The sequence below is a fragment of the Cnephaeus nilssonii genome (assembly GCF_951640355.1).
Source record: "Cnephaeus nilssonii genome assembly, chromosome: 2".
Taxonomy (NCBI): Eukaryota; Metazoa; Chordata; class Mammalia; order Chiroptera; family Vespertilionidae; genus Cnephaeus; species Cnephaeus nilssonii.
Genome location: NC_137073.1, coordinates 48,441,151 through 48,458,773, shown reverse-complemented (window position 1 = coordinate 48,458,773; position 17,623 = coordinate 48,441,151). Strand labels below are relative to the sequence as shown.

Genomic DNA, 17,623 nt, shown 5'->3' with positions numbered 1-17,623 from the left:
ATAAATAAAGAAAAATAAACAAAATATATACAGATAGACAGAGACACGTACTGTCTGATCTCACTTTTATGCAAAGTCTAAAAATAACAAACTTGTAGAAACAGAGATCAGATTTGCGGTTCCCAGAGCAGGGGATGGGGTGGGGAAAAATGTGTGAAGGGTTCAAAGGTACCAACTGACAGTTGTAAGATAAATAAGTTCTGGGGATGTAACATATAGCATGATGACTTTAGTTAACAATACCGTATTGTATATTTGAAAGTTGCTAAGAGAGTAGATTTTGAAAGTTTTCATCAAGGAAAAATGTAACTATGTGAGGTAATGGATGTTGACTGAACTTACTATGGCAATTATTTTGCAATATATACATACACATATATAAATTCTCATATCGTACACATTAAACTTATAGAATGTAATATGTCAATTATTTTTTAATAAAATTAGAAAACAATGAAAGAAATGAGTGCATGTAGAAATGAGCAGACCAAATTATAGAACCCTAAGTGTTGCCCAAGTTCAAGAATCAAGAGAAGGAAAAAGCAAAAGAAATAGCAAATGTAGTTAGAAACACGGGAGAAGATCCAGGATCCCATGGAGCCATGAAAACTAATGGAAAGAGCTTCTTAGATAGTTTAATGGAGGCTGGTGGATAGTTTCAAAGAACTAAGTGGTCATGTGAAATTAGGAATGAGAAAAAGTATTCAGATTTAACTGGAAAGAATCTAGTTGAGGACTGGTTTTTATTCAAGTCATGTTCCTGTTATTACCGTTAAATTACTTTCTCAAAAACTAAATTATGAGAATGATTGTAAGTTGACCCCTTGAAGACAGTCTACAGGAACAAATTTATACTGTTCAAGGCTGAAATAGGGTCATAATTGCATTTAAGTATATGAATAAGTTAGTTGTTTACCATGTTTTGCAAAATGTTTTAATGACAGCAAATATGTTTAGAGCATGCACGTACAAGAAATAATCATTAAATATAGAGAAGAACATCTTGAGAACTATTGGAGTATCTGACCTTAAGTATCTTTAAGAAGACCATAGACAATCATTATAAATTTATGTATGTATCATCTTTTTAGGAAAACAGAAAAGTGAGATATTTAGGTTCTTTTAAAAGCCTTGTTCTTACTTGTAAAGGAATTGAATAATGTATCTGAAATGCCAAGAAGAATTCCTAGAATATAAAGAGTACTCAGATAATATTAGACATCTTGTCACCAGCTCTAGATATTCATTCAATCATTCCAAAATTTATGAGCATCCTCTGTCCTAAGTACTAAGGATAAATTATTGAATAAGATATTATACCAACACCCCTACATCCTAATGGGGGAGACATATTACAAGGTAAACAAACATATGAATAATATAATTATAATTTATTAGTTGTTATGAAGAACCTCAATATGGGGACAGAAGTGCAGAACACCTAAGGGCCCTGGGGAAGGCTACTTCTCAAAGATCTTTAAGAATGCCTCTCAGTGAGTTCAAATACTGGGGAGAGGATGGATACCAGAACAAAGATGGAGAGACAAGATGGAGTTTGGAGACACTATTGACAGGACCTGCTGAAATATTGGATGTGATGAAGGAGGGAGTTGGGGAAAATATATTTACGGGGTGCCATAAACTGAGATAGGAAATCAGGTGGATAAGGTCTAAGAGAAGTGTGCAATTAATAAGTTAGTATTTGCACTCACTGAGATGGAAGTGCCTAGAATACATTCAAGTTGTCATACCGAAGAATAAAAAGGGTGTCCTGTGGAGTTAGAGAAAAGAACACACAGTAATAAATACAATAAAGAAGCAATTACCATTATTCATGGAATAATAAGTCGACAAATGAAAAAGTGGACACAACTTATTTAAGTACCAAGGGTACACAGTTAATCTTTTGTGGAATGAATCAGGAAAGGTTTCTTATCTTGCATGGTCTGTGGCAGTATAGCTAATGGCTCCTTTGAACAGATATACAAAGTTTGAGAATGTAGCCAGAGCTTTCCTTATTGCCATAACAAGGTTTACTGATTTGTGATAATTTCAAGTTGCTCTTGCTGAATGACCACTGTCAATAGTATTTTCGTCCAGGAAAAAAAAAAAATCCACATTTGGCTAGTGCGGAAATTTAACATACAGAGCCCAGCATGAATTCCTAGCTTCAGTCTAACTAGATTTTTCTTTCTGGGACAAATAAGCCAACATGTTAAAAGTTTTATTTAACATTTGACTTGCCTTCAGTCATTAGACAGAAAAATTAAGGCTGCAAGTCTGAATTGCACCTTTGATAAAAACCAGTCACTGGGAATAAAAGATTTGATGCATTGAATTTGTACCAGTTAGAGAATCTGGTTATGTTTTCATTTTTCTCAAGTCATTTCCTTGAAAAAAAATCAACCAGCTATGCACTTTGAGTACCTTTGCAGGACTTTTTATGAGTAGGATTTTTTAAGGTCCATTAAGCCAACATTGTAGTACTTTCACTTCTGTATTTTAAGTTGTGCTTTCCTTTTATCTTTCATGCACAATTTAGCAGGTGAACACAAAGTATTCAAGTTCTATTTCCACCTGAAATCCTAATACTAAAAACTGGTTAAAGCCAAAAAGGACTTCCATGAATTAGTAATAAGCACAGGGAGGTGATGATAAAGTAGACCTAAGCTGTCACTGAACACTTGTAAGTATGCATCCATAACTAGGGTCAAGGAAAGGTCCTTTCGGTATCTTAATTAAGTGCCACGCATGGGTTCATTCTCAGGACATTCCAGAAAGGTAGGCACTTTACAGAATAAAGTATTGAAATTTAGAAAGATCAAGTAATCTGACAAGAAAATGGGTGGAGCAGGATTTAAATTCAGGTCTTCCTCTATAGCTTTTTCAACTACTCTATATCACCATATAAGGAGCTTAGGTACCAGAACCAGCCCATCACATTAAATATAACCCATGAGGAGAATGAAGAATAGTACATACTACAGTTACAGCGTTGGAAAACCCAGCATTATTTCTGGCTTTGGGATTTTCTTGTGGGAGAGGTGACATTTTTTTGTCCCCAGCCCCTGTTGGTGACCCCAGCAGCCTTGGTTCCACTGGAGGTGAAGGTGAAGTGGAGAGATGGCTAATGAGTTGAGAGGCATCTGTTGATTTCCAGTGCACCTTTTCTTAAAAGTTACGGAAGAAGGTATTCCAGCAATATGAGGGAGAAAAAAATCAGAATGGCCCTGGGCCATTCAAGAACCTGGGGATTTATGGGGTCAGTCCTTGGTGACAGCCCCGGCTGTTCTTTGGTGTGTAGGCCCCTTGGCCCATTCAGACTGGCGGTTCTTCTTTTCTGCCCAACCCAGGTAAGGCTGGTCCTCACGAAGGATCCCTAACTAACAGTGCTTGGTGTGGTTTCTCATCGTCAGCTAGACAGCCAGCTCTTGCTGAGGTCTTGCTGCCCCCTAGTACCATCTTGGAGAACGCCAGTCAGAAAACCTGTCACTCAGGCCCTCCTCCGAGGTGTCATATTCGGTTAGTCCCAACCTCTACTGCACCCTTGTCAGAAAATACAGTTTCAATTCTTCATGGCCCTGGCCCCAAGTTGCAAATGTGTGGTGTTAAACAAACTCTGACTTCTGCCTTTGTATTTGAAACATCTTTAAAGCTACAAATATTTAAAAATTAGAAGGGCTAACATAAAACGTTGGATTTCATGCTTCTCTTAAAAATGCAGGAAAGCTGGCAATATTGGCCCCACAGACGTGGATGGCAACAGCTAGCTCGAGATGAATTGGGTCAGTTTCCTTCCGGTGGGGCAGGCACTTCTCAGTTGGCACAACCCCCACCACTCCTATTGTCTTACACACAAAAGGCTTTACTCATTTCAGACAAGTCCCCTGTAGGCATTGAGTCTGCAACCTCTACCTAGACCACACCACAGAGCCAAATTTATTAGCCTCTCCCTGCTGAATAAAGAGAGCCCCAGTCTGGGATACAAAGTTCTAGTTCTAGATTTCTCTTGAAAGGGAGGAGAAAAGGAGAAAAATAAAACACAAATTGACGTTTTTCTCATTCTGCCACCTGCAACAGAAGAAACTTTGCTTAGAAAAGATGAAACACTTGCCTGTGGATACATAATTCTAATCAGGATTTGAATTCAGGACTTTCTGCGTTCAAAGTCCAAATCTTTTCCAATTCATAATGAAAAAGAGCATTATGAAATAGAGCAAAAGTTTAATATTTTCCCCCAAAAGGAGAGTTTATTGATTCCACCCTGAAATATTTAACTTCATCTATGAAAAGAGAAATTTAAGTGATCACTTGTCAAAAGAGTGAGCAGATTGTCATTGCTTAATTGTGTTCTATTTAAGTTTTCCCAACCTCCCACTTTACAACCAAATTACAATGTATTATTGTACAAATATTTTCACTATTTGTAGCGAATTGATTAAATGCCAAACAACTATGATTTGAGGATTGCTAATGTGTGTGTGTATATATATATATATATATATATATATATATATATATATATATATATTATAATGTATATCACACGCATATTGACACATACAAACATACACACACATATATATGTATATATCTATAACTCTCTCTCTATATATATATATTTTATATATATATATATATATATATATATATATATATATATATATAGAGAGAGAGAGAGAGAGAGAGAGAGAGAGAGAGATACATCAATATCAACATGGTTGATATTGCTTCCCCAAGCAGGTATCTTTCATTAAAATGATCAATAACCAGAGTATAATGTAAATTTCTATAAAAATATGCCATTAATCATAAAATACTAATGACAAAGGTTTATAGATTTTTCTATTCTTAGGTTTACTTTTATGGCCAAATTATATAAGTTTTAAAAACTTTTAGTCTTTTCAATTTTACTTGATAATGGCACAAGCCTGCTATTGGTTTAAAATAAGACATAAAACAGAAATTAAAAAGTTTACATAATGTATTTTTTTAGATTATATCCCCAGAATGGTGTTTTTACAATCCTTGTAATCACTTAATCAAATAGCATGTTAAAATACATCCTTAGGCAAGGTATTGTGAGGAGTGTCATAAAACACAAGTTAAATTGACATATTCCCGTAGAGCATTTATTTTAACAAATAAATGCTGAATTGATGTAGTTACACAGAATATCAAGAATTACAGAATTTCTCATCTCAAACAAATCATGTAGTATATGTGGGGAGGGAGGGGACATTGGTTGTTTTTATGGGATGTAGATGAAAGATTCCCTTCAGAAAGATTTCTTCAGAGTTAACAGTCAAACCAAGATATGTGACCTGCAAATAGGTACTCCATAGTAAAGCCTTAACAAACCCGACTACATTGATTTCTTGGAAAACTAGAATTATTTTTAGAAAACCAATATTCTAAGATAAAGGTCACATAACTAGAATATTTATTTTAATAATTTTTGAGACAATTCTTTAAAAATGAGATATATTTCTCTGTTTTAGTAAATAGACTATGGTTTAAAGTTTTCTTGACTCCCTCAGGATTACCATCTGTGACAGTAAATTTTGTGTGCCAATTGTCAAGATATTTGGTGGAACATTATTCTGGGTGTGTCTATGGGAGTTTTGTGAATTAAATTAACATTTTAATTGAAGACTGAGTAAAACAGATCACCCTGCCTAATGTGGGTGGTCCTATCAATCACGACTTGAGTAGAACAAGAAGGCTGAGTGAGAAGTAACTCTTCAGTCTGACTGCCTTGAACTGGTACATCCATCTTTTCCTGCCTTCAGACTTGAATTGAAATATTGGCTCTTCTTGGGTCTCAAGTCTCCTGATCTTGGAATGAAATTTACACTGTTGGCTCCCCTAGTTCTGAGGCCTTTGGACTCAGCCTGAAACTACACAGCATGTGAGCCAATTTCTTATATTAAGTCATGGTAACATGAAGGGGAGCTGAGTGAAGACTAAATAGAACTCTATATTATTTTTTATAAATCTCAGATTATTGCAAAATATAAGTTTAAAGAAATAGTGAGAACCCTTCCAGAAAGAGTTTGAAACTTAAGGAATGATTCTCAAATTATAATAATTTCATAAAGTGACTTAAAATAATGTGTACAATTAGGACCACATTATCATTCTAGGAGATTAAATGGAAATTGTATCTCAAAACACAGGCAAAAAATACAAAGAAATGAAAATCCTGAGTGGAAAAAAAAATATTTGGAAGACATATCTAGGACAAAAAAATGTGAATTATTTATATTCTAGAAAAAAAGGAAAAATAAGAGTTGAAGAATAAATAATAAAATATACAGAGGAAAAATACCCTGACATGAAGAAAGAAGAGAGCTGTTAGACTGACTCATCAAGTCTGTAGAAGAATTCATGAGGAAAAAATTCCAATATATTGAAGTAGACCCTAACAAAAGTTTCTCAATTCCAAGAATATAGAGAAAATCTTAAAAGCTTCCATCTCAGAGATCAAAGGTTATTTTCATTTGAAAGGAAATCAAACTAGCAGCTGGATTCCCAGTGACAACACTAGCAGTTAAAATATAGTAAAATAACATATGCAGGGTTCTCAGAAGAAATGAGTCCATTCCAAGAACTCTATAACCAGATATCCTAATATATTGTTCATCTGACAATAGAAGGACATCTGAGAGATGTAAGGATTCTGAGAGTATGCCCCACTAAATGGAAAGTGAATTAAAACATCGTTGAAATAAAGAATGACGAAGAATACAAGAAATTGTGATAAGCAATGAATTATATTTATATACGATATATACACTGAGTGGCCAGATTATTATGATCTCTGAACACATAATAATCTGGCCACTCATTGTATATCCTATATAATAAAAGGCTAATATCCAAATTGTCCCCTCAACCAGGAGTTTGACCAGCAGGCAGGCCGGCCAACTGCCCATGTCCCCTCCCCCTGGCCAGGCTGGCCGAACCCCATGCATGCATGAATTTATGCACTGGGCTTTTAATATATATATATGTGTGTGTATATATATATATATATATATATATATATATATATATATATATATATATATACTGAGTGGCCAGATTATTATGCGTTCAGAGATCATAATAATCTGGCCACTCAGTGTATATACAAACACATACATCAAAATTCACTGGAGTGGTGATGAGAACATGAATAGGAACTGTATTATTACAGAATTTTAAACTTCTCTAAGTCCTCTGATGTAGGAAGATATTGATGAGCAAATCAAGTTAGAGAAGGAAAAAAAAGCTTAATATGTATTAAATTAACAATTGCAAAGTTCCTCACAAATATTATTTAGAAACATTTAATTTGCAATGATTATAGTTTTGAAAAATCTACTTATTTATTAGCTACAGAAGATATTGCATGTGGCTTTACTATTTTTAGCTCCCTGAACTATTAGTTTTACCCATTTTATTTTCTTTAAAAGTTTCTCAAATCGTGTATTGTTTTTGGTTGTTTATTTTATTAAAAGCTAATGGGTGTGTTTTTGCCCACAGTTCTCCTTTAGCATGGATTATACAAAATTATTTATCTTTTATACTTTCTGTCCACATAAAATAAATGCATAGGGTTTTTAACGTTATAGAAAAACTATTGCCACATGAGCACAACCACCTCCACCCCCCACCCCTCAACCAGTGATGGATGAAATAGTTCCAGAGTTAAGTGGAATTAACTATTTATAGTAAAGTTCAGGAAATTGTTACTTTAGTTCGTCTAATGGTCCAAAGATCATTTACCTCCTAAAGGTAAATAGGTACTTTATTGGTAAAACTGGACCCAACCTGTGGTTGATCTCTAGATTCCCTCTTACCTGCATAAAAATCTGATTCCTAGAATCTGATTCTGTCATAGCTCTTGCTCTTATGTGTCCAATCATTTCCATTTTGGGAAAAAAAAAACTTCATTGGAGGCCTAATTAACTCTGGGATGGCAATTGGTATCTGGACTTTAGGGGCAACCAACAGAGAGTATTTAGTAACCTTGGAGAAAGACCACAGTATGGATACATTTCCATAAAGCAAAACAAAACAAAGCAAAAAGAAAAAGTAAGTCCATATCTATGAGTTCAGTAATTTACTCAATACATCAATAAATAAAGTAACAAGACTGATTCTTTGGAAGTTTGTGTAGCCTCTAGGTTTTTCTTTTTGCCTAAAGCAACAACTTCGTATTAATTTAACTTTAATTCAACATTAATTCAACAAACACCTATTGCATATCTCCCCTGTACCTGATGCTAGTGGGGATTAGGAACCATTGGTTACAATGCTGGGAAACACAGAACTGGGCATGTAAGAGATCACGAAAAGGCTCAGAGTATGTTCGCATGCCTGAGTCTTATGTTGTTGTTTTTTTCCCCTCCCTTTCATTGTATTTTAAAAATGTATTTATTGTACAAGTCTCACCTCACAAGCAACAGCTAAAAGCTGTCCTTCATGCCCACAGCCACATCCACTTCTCAGTACTTACCATTATCAACCTGATGGTCTCCTTCCTATAACTTTATATACAAACTAGGGGCCCAGTGCATGAATTCGTGCACCTTGAAAGAAACTGTGGGCTGCTAGGCTGTCGTATGCACAAGGGCGGGTCTCGGCCCCTGCCTGGCCCCTTCCACCGCAGTCCCCGATCCCCTGTCTGTTGGAAGCCCCGCTCCAGCCATCACTGCTCCCATAAGCTGACAGTGCTGGCCCTGTTTGTACCCACTGAAGGTGTGGAGCGATTGGGGTTGGTGCCAGCAGCAGGTGCAAGCGGGGCCAGGGCAGTCAACAAATGTGAGCAGCAGCTGCTGCCCTGATCGCCCCTCAGGAGCAGGGGGAGGTGGAGAAGCCCTGAGGGGCGATCAGGGCCAGCAGCCGCTGCTCACACCCACTGAGGGCGCCAAGCGATTGAGACTAGTGCCGGGCACCAGCAGTGAGTGCCAGCAGTGGCTCCAGTGCCAGTGCAGGTGTGAGTGGGGCCGGTGCTGGCAGTGGGTGCGAGTGGCAGCTGCTGGCCCCAATCTCCCCTCAGGAGCAGGGGGAGGTGGAAAAGCCCCGAGGGGCGATCGTGGCCAGCAGCCACTGCTCGCACCCACTGATGGCGCTGAGTGATCGGGGCCAGCACCAGGCACCGCCAGTGGGTGCGAGTGGCGACTTTGGTGCCAGCAGTGGGTGTGATTGGGGCTGGCGCTGGCAGCAGGTGCGAGTGTCAGGCGGGACCGTGGCATGCGGGAGCAAATAATTTTCAGTAACCACCAGAGGCTCGCCCCAATGACAGTGACCGGTGCCCCACCTTGGTCTAGCGCCCTCGCTCACCTGCTCCACCATCCTGCTGCGGCCGATGCCTGCCATGTTCTGTGCACGCCCCCTAGTGGTCAGCACACATCATAGCGACCAGTTGTTTGGTTGTTGAGTTGTTCTGGTTGTTCTGCCATTTGGTCTATTTGCATATTAGCCTTTTATTATATAGGATTATTATATGGGATAGAAGCACATAATTTTTATTTGTGGAATCATGCTGTATGAATGGTTTTGTCACTTGGTTTAATCTAATGATAAATGTTGGTCATTCCAATTCTTTACATATATGTCCTAGCCATCCTTTTAAAAAATTATTGTAGGATACTTTTTAATGAGCATTTATTTTATTCTGCTTTTTTTCTGTAATGTATCATGCTACAGTGAAGATCATTATAAATATATGCATGAAAATATTTTTAAAGAATAGGTTTCTATTAGTGGACTTATTAAGTGAAAAGTTGTATATTTAACATTTTGATGTTACAAAATAGGCTTTACCAATGTATACTCCTATCTATGGTGTATGAGAAAGCTGATTTCTTGCAGCCTCACCAATGCATTATATTGTATCATCATTCAATCTAATAGAAAAAAAATTATTTCAGTTTGCATTTCCTTGATTATTCAGGTTTTCTTTGACCATTTGTATTTCATCTTTTTAAAATTTTTTAAAATATGTTTTTATTGATTTCAGAGAGGAAGGAAGAGGGAGAGAGGGATGGAAACATCAATGATAAGAGAGAATCATTGATCGGCTGCCTTCTGCAAGCCCCCCACTGGGGATTGAGCCCACAACCTGGGCATGTGCCCTTGACCAGAATCGAACCTGGCACCTTTCAGTTCACAGGCCCACGCTCTATCCACTGAGCCAAACCATCTAGGGCTCATCTTTTTTTAAATTACTTGTTTGTATCCTTTTATTATTCCTCCATCCAGTTTTTAAAATTTTACTCTTAATTTCTTAGACTTTTTTAAAAACATGCTTGATATTAATCCTTGGTCTGTTAAATATGGCACTCATCTTTTTGGTTTTGGTCCCTGTGGATGTCTTATCCTGCCATAAGATCAAATCAGCTGTCTTTTCCTTTATGTCTGTTGAATTTAGTCAATTACTTAGGAAAATCTTCTCCATCTTAAGCTCATAAAACTATATCTCCTTTACATTTTTCCATACTTCTCTAGTTTTGCTTCTTACTGTTAGGGTTGCTGAAGGAGGAACACACAAGGCCAAAGTGGTGAGGGATTATAAATTTATTAGGTAATCTGGATACCAGATGGGCTGAGCCCCAAAATGGCGCCAGTCCCCAAAGACGGGGAGTCAGAGGTTTTTAAAGAACCCTAAGCAGGCTTTTTCTGGGCAGAGAATTCTCTCTGCAGGTCTGGATTCTGGGAAAGTCCAGAGGGGAGAGATAATGGTCTTAGCAAGTGGAATGTGGTCTAAGCCCGTGGTCAGCAAACTGCGGCTTGCGAGCCACGTGCGGCTCTTTGGCCCCTTGAGTGTGGCTCTTCCACAAAATACCACGGCCTGGGCGAGTCTATTTTGAAGAAGTGGCATTAGAAGAAGTTTAAGTTTAAAAAATTTGGCTCTCAAAAGAAATTTCAATCATTGTACTGTTGATATTTGGCTCTGTTGACTAATGAGTTTGCCGACCACTGGTCTAAGCAAGTGGAATATCCGTTGTGAAGTGGCCTAAAGGTCAGTTCCCAGGGGAGGGGGTATCTATTCAATTATTTGATCACAGCTAATCCATATAGTGAGTTGTGTTTTTAAGGATTAGTCAGAGCAGCCACATGAAGAAGACTTAGAAAGGTTTCTAAACATTTATTTAAGGTAATTTTCCAAGTTTTTAGAAATTGGATGAGAAAGAAACAAAGTGCCTTGTCCTTTGAACTTGTTGAGGACATTATCTGTGTTATATCCATTGATGTATTCAAGTGTACCCTGATGTTTCCTCTTCTTGTCTATTTCCTCTTCCAGTCTGCAGATAACTGGGCTCTCTCTAGTTAGTTATCTGAAAGACTTCATCCTTCTTTCATTCCCTGACCTGTCCTAACGACTGGGAAACCAAGAATCTCCTTAAGCCTGGGAGAATGAAGGCTGCTTCCTAGGAAAATCCAGAGATTCCTCTCAAGGAAAAAAAAAAAAAAAGGAAATAGATCCTAAGAGCCTCCTAAGGACTACAAGCCTGAGACATGTAAACATAAGCTATTTTCTGTGCAACTTGTTAAAGAGAGGCACAAAGGAGAAGTGAAAGGCCCTTTCTTGGCCCTGTCTTATGTGAATCCCTATGAGGCTAACTTCTTCCGTCCCTCTGCATGGAGCTCTAACACGCAAGGTCAACACTCAGGCCCGCTAAGGGGAAAGTAGTCCTCCATGTACCATTGTAGCAAAAGCCGTTTCAAGACCGCCTTCTCTCTGTTGTTCTCCAAAGTCCTGATCTGGGGATAAGCAAAAGACAAAAATCTAGAACAGGAAACCTAAGAGTCCTTTATCTTGGGGCGCCCTTTAATAACTGAGAAAACACTTTTTGCTTAATCTGATTTCAATGGCTTGGTACACGTCATGTAATTTATCTTCCAGAACAAAGTGTTCTGTTCCTACATCTTTCTTGCATTGTCTATGGGACTACTAAAAACTTGAAAAAAACAAAAAAGTTTTTTACTCTTAGCAAAGTACTTAATAAGTTTAAACAAAACATGGCTTTTATCTTGGCTAAAAACGCAAACAAAAAACTTCATGAGCAAATTATTTCCTTGTGTAAGAATGGGAAATGGTCAGGAATTTTGCTTTCCTCTGATACAATACCCACCTCCACACCCCCTTAGATAAACATCTGTGAGAGGGCTTGGAGCTGTAGGCCCTGCCTTCTTAACAGGGCCTCTGACTCGCCTGGTCTCTCTTTTGAAGTGAGCATGAGTGTGATCCCAGTGCTATTGTCACTTGTCAATGTCAAATAAGTGTCCTGCCACCTACCGGGTGCTCACCTTGTGCTGTGCCTTCTTGGTTGCTGAGTCCTTTAAGATGTGTGTTCAAGTAGCTGAACCGCATGCTGCAGGCTGGCTGTGGAGTGCACTCTCGTTGCCAACCCTCAAAATGAGAGCATACATAGTACTTCCAAAATTGCCACTGATAACCTCTTACAAAGGCTTCAGTCTCACCGTGCTGTAAGTATATGTCTGTGCTACCAAAGGGTGAGAGAGCGAAGGTGTTCAGAGACAACTACTGGCCATGAGTAACCATTACTAGTCATCTTCAGAGAATGCTATGATTTGCAAATATATTCTCCCACTCTAGATTGTCTTTTCACTCTCCTGTTGATGTGCTTTGAAACACCAAAGTGTTAATTTTGATGAAGTCCAGTGTAGCTATTTTCTTTTACAACTTATGCTTTTAGTGTCATGTCTAAGAAAGTATTGCTTAATTCAAAGTCACGATACACATATGCTTTTTAAAAATAGTTTCACAGTGTGTTTTTGTTTTGTTTTGTTTGTTTGTCTTCACATTTAGGTGTTTAATCCATTCAGAATCAATTTTTGTGTTTGGTGCAAGGAAGGGGTCCAAGTTCGTTTTTTTACAGGTGGATATCCAGTTTTCCTAGCACCATTGTTGAAAAAACTATCTTATCCTCATTGACTTATCTTGGCACCTGTGTTAAAAATAATTGACCATAAATGTAAAGGCTTATTTCTAGACTGTCAATTCTGTTCCATTGATCTCTATTCTTATTCCATTTCACACTTTTTTTAAAAAGTAGAAATAGGTTTTTATTGTAACGTCTATAGCATAGACATGGGTAAAGTTGACACTTGTCAAGTTATCTGCCATAATGCAAGAATTTTAGACTACCCCACCTTTCATTTTAACAAACATGAAAAACATGCTGAGATCAAGCAGCTTGTATATTCCAAAGAGCTAGGATGTCTTTCAGAAAAAATCAGTATTTATTATGAGTAAACTATTCATGAGGCATGTATTCAGGTCTTTACACATTATGTAGCACCTAGTAGGTACCTGGAATTGTTCTAATTGTTGGGGTTACATTGCCCAGAAGGCATGTTCTAGAAGGCATCTCACAATCCAGGCTCCTATGAGCTCTGCTATTACTCACTATCTTGATTACTATAGCTTTGTAGGAAGCTTTTATTCAACAAATGTGAGTAATTAAAATGTGTTTGTATACTTCAAGATTGTTTTTGCTATTCTGGGCTACTTGCATTTCCATGTAAATTTTAGAATCAGTTTGTCAATTTCTTAAAAAAATCAACTAGGATCTTGTTAAGAATTTGACTGACTCAGTAGATTAATAATATTAAATCTCCTAATTCATGAACATAGCATGTCTCTACACTTATTTAGGACTTATTTAGTTTCTTTCAACAATATTTGTTAGTTTGTACAAAAGTTTTGCACTTTTGTTGGTGCATTTCTAAATATTTTTATTGTATTGCACATTAAATTGTTTTTAAATTTCATTTTTAAATTACTCATTGCTAGTGTAGAGAAATACAGTTGATTTTTAAATATTAATATTGTATCCAGAAATCTGCTGAACTTATTAGTTCTAATAAAATTTTAGTGGATTCCTTAGGAGTTTTCTATATACAAAATCATGTCGTCTGTGAATAGAGATAGTTTTACTTCTTTCTTTCCCTCTGGGTGCCTTTTATTTCTTTTGCTTGCCTAATTTACTGGCTAGAACTTTCAGTGCAATATTTAATGGAAGCAGACAGATCAGACATTGTCTTGGTTCTGATCTTAGGAGGGAAGCTTAGCCTTTCACCAGTAACTATGATATTAGCAGTGAATTTTTCATAGATGCCTTTATAGGTTTGAGAAAATACCCTTCTATTTCTAGTTGGTTGGCTATGTTTATCATAAAAGGGTTTTGAATTTTGTCAAATGTGTGTGTTTTTTTTGTCTATCAAGATGATTATATGGTTTTGTCTTTTATTCTCTTGGCATGCTATATTACACAAATTGAATTTTGATGTTAAACTAACCTTACATTCCTATGATAAACCCCACTTGATATATATATATATATATATATATATATATATATATATATACACACACACACACACACACACACACACATATATATATATCATACTTTTTACATATTGATGTATTCAGTTTGATTATATTTTGTTGAGGATTTCTGCATCTATATTCATAAATTATGTCCATTTGTGATGTCCTCAAAGTCAATGATTTATTTTCCTTCCAGCTCAAATCTACTGTTGAGATCCTCTAATGATTTTTTTCTTTTGCATACTATACTTTTCACCTCCAGAATTTCCATTTGATTATTTTAAATAATTTCTATCTCTTTATCAGTATTCTTTGTTCCATGAGTCATTCTTATTATACCTCCCTTTAACCATTCTTTAAGTATGGTTCAGGGCCTAGTATGTTAACTTAGCTGCTTTGAGACTGGGTGATCTGCTTTCCTCTGAATGATGGAGTGTGCTTTAGAAGCCTAGAACTGCCTGAGTCATTTTTCCTACCTTAAGGTAAAATAACATGAGGATTAAGCCAATATATATAAAGGAGGACAATGATGGGAAGAGATCCAAGGAAAGTGTTGGAACGCTGATGGTGTCTTAACATATGAATAAATCTGCACTGAAGTCTTCCCTAATTATATTTTCAGTTATATGAGCCTAGAAATACCCCTTGTTAAGAGAACTTGGCTTGTGAATGAAAGTATTTAATAGTTTTAACTAATTAAACATGTAGCAAGGGCAAAACACTGTGTCAAATATTGAGTTTTGTCATTACATTTGTCTACTATATATATGTTGTGTGTTTTTCCTAGTATGATGTATTATTTATATCATTTGGTACATATGGATAATTATTGTACATTAATAATTAAAATGGTATAGAAAATGTGCTACTGAGTTTTACAGCCCTAAAATACTATGCTGGATAAAAACCTGGTATATTAGGTGAGGAAGAATAGGCAAATGTTGAAGAAAATTTATCAGTATTTAGAGTGTTTTGTTGCTGATGACACTGTTATGTTTAATTCAAATTAGAAAATTGTGGTTCTTTCTCTTTATTTGAGTAGGCACCAACTCTCCTTGCCCTAAGACAATTATTTGGGGATGGGGTTTTACAAATAGTTTCTGATAGGGAGAAAATAAGATAAAAATAAACAAAGGGTGATAGATTTCTTGAGCCTGTTTGGAAAGAGGTGGAAAAGAAAAAAGAAAACCATAGAGAACTGATGAATAACGGGAATAGTATTAACAGGAAGAGAGAAAAAAAAGGGATAATGAATAGCATGTCCTTATCCTAAAAGAGAAGAAAACAATGTTGGGAAAATATATTGGATTTCAGGGGAAATAAAGCTTGGAGAACTTTTGTGGCCTCATTATATTTTAGTATTGAGCAACCATGGAACTTTTGGGATCACCAGGTGGTCGATATGACCTCATTATTTAGGGATGGATTTGCATATCTTTGGCCCCACATGTGTTAACTCTTGACCCCAGCTGTGAGACACAGGGGTTTCTCTCTCTTTATGGCACACAGCCTGACTTCCTTTCTTGGAATATAGGGAGAAACAACAAGAGAGGACAACTCTTCCAGGGCACAGAGAAGCCAGGGAGGCAGGCTGGATCTCTGTAAGACTGCAAACAAGGTCCTCTAAGCCCCTGGGCAGGGAGCTTGAGTCTGTCCCTTCTCCCTCATTATATAAAAAGACAAAATGGACATTGCATGTGTCAATATGTACACTTTGTTGGCCTTCAACTTGTATTATGGATGTTGCCAAAAATAAGGAATGCATAAGCTGCCAGCAAAGCAGACAGAATACTGTGTATGAATAGACCAGGATATGTTTTTCTAAAAATACTTCTTAATTAGGCACCTTGGACCTGCATGATTACATTCCTGCCATTTCATCCACACTTGTATTAGATCCTTATATATTATTCTACTCTTCAAATGAAATCAACAAGAGGACAATAGTTAAGGATCACAGAATCCCAATCAAGCCAGTGAGGAAATGTCAGTTAGGCTATTCAAATGCAGTGAATGGTAATGTTAAGTCACTATTGTCCATTCCTGGCCTATCAGTAAAGTGCAAGCCTGTATGAGTTGATTGAGTAATAGGTTATTCTTGTATGAAGGAAAGGCTAAGAGAATGTTAAACAGACTCACCAGACAGAATCAGAAGACCATGTTTGAAGTCTGGCTATTCCTTGCTACTCACTAGCTATGTGATCTGTGGCAGCTCAGGCAGTACATCTCAAGTGTTATTTATCATCACCTATGATAAAGATAATAAAACTTTTTCTACCTTCCATAAGGGTTCTTAATGAGATTCAAAAAAAAATAACACACGAGAAACTGCTTTATAAACTACAATGTGCTGTCCATTAATATTTTTATGAGAATGGATGCGTGTTTCTAAGTGCCAAGGGATATTTGTTTATGAAATCCACAGACTATCTTTAAAAGACATCATAGTCAATAATTTCAACCTATTCACCTATTTAATTACATAACAGATCAATTCTACTAGCAAAACTAGTATAGGTTCTGTTTTTTTTTCTTCTAGCACTGCTGAGACTTTTTTAGACACTCTAGTTAGCAGAGAAGTAATAGGGGACAAGGATGAGAGTAGATAAATTTGGAAAGTTAATGAAGTTAGTGAATAGGCCCTAACATGATAATCAGTTCCTAAATAAGAGTAGTATTACTAAAATTAGCAAGACTATCATCAATAATCTTATTCAGGTCTTGATACTTTCTAATCACAATGCAGAAGAATAGAGAACAACTATAATAAATATTATTCTAATGTTTTCTTTAAATGTAGTAAATTTTGTATGAAGCTAGGGCAATATGTGGTTTAAGAATAACAGCCGTTTGATGACTTTTAAAAAAATTGTTATGCTCCAGGAAATTTAGCTAAGAAAACAACTCGGATAGTGCCCTGACTCCCACTTGCATTGACTGCTAAGCCGGCTAAGTCCAGAGAGGCTGAAGCTTATCACGTCTGTGTTTGGCACCACCAAATAACTTACTCACCTAGGCAAAGAAAAAAGAAAATCTCAGGAAAACATTTACTTTGTTTCCCTCACCCTGCAGTGTGGGGCACAGATGCCCTGGACCCCTGCCTCTACTGCTCTGGCTGCCTTTGGATATAGATCTGAAACTTCCAAATTCAAGAGAGTCCTACTTTTTAAGGAACAACAAAGAGAGGGAACACTGACAAAAAAAATTCCTATGAATAGGAGAATTATAAATAATGGCATAATATAAATCTGAATAAAATAAGGAACCAGA

General features: G+C 36.7%; 1 protein-coding gene across 1 annotated transcript in view; it reads left to right on the top strand.

Moving 5' to 3' along the window:
- The window catches only part of KCNN2 (potassium calcium-activated channel subfamily N member 2), a 366,279-nt gene that overhangs the window by 202,346 nt on the left and 146,310 nt on the right, over positions 1-17,623 (top strand). The gene's annotated exons all lie outside the window — the stretch shown is intronic.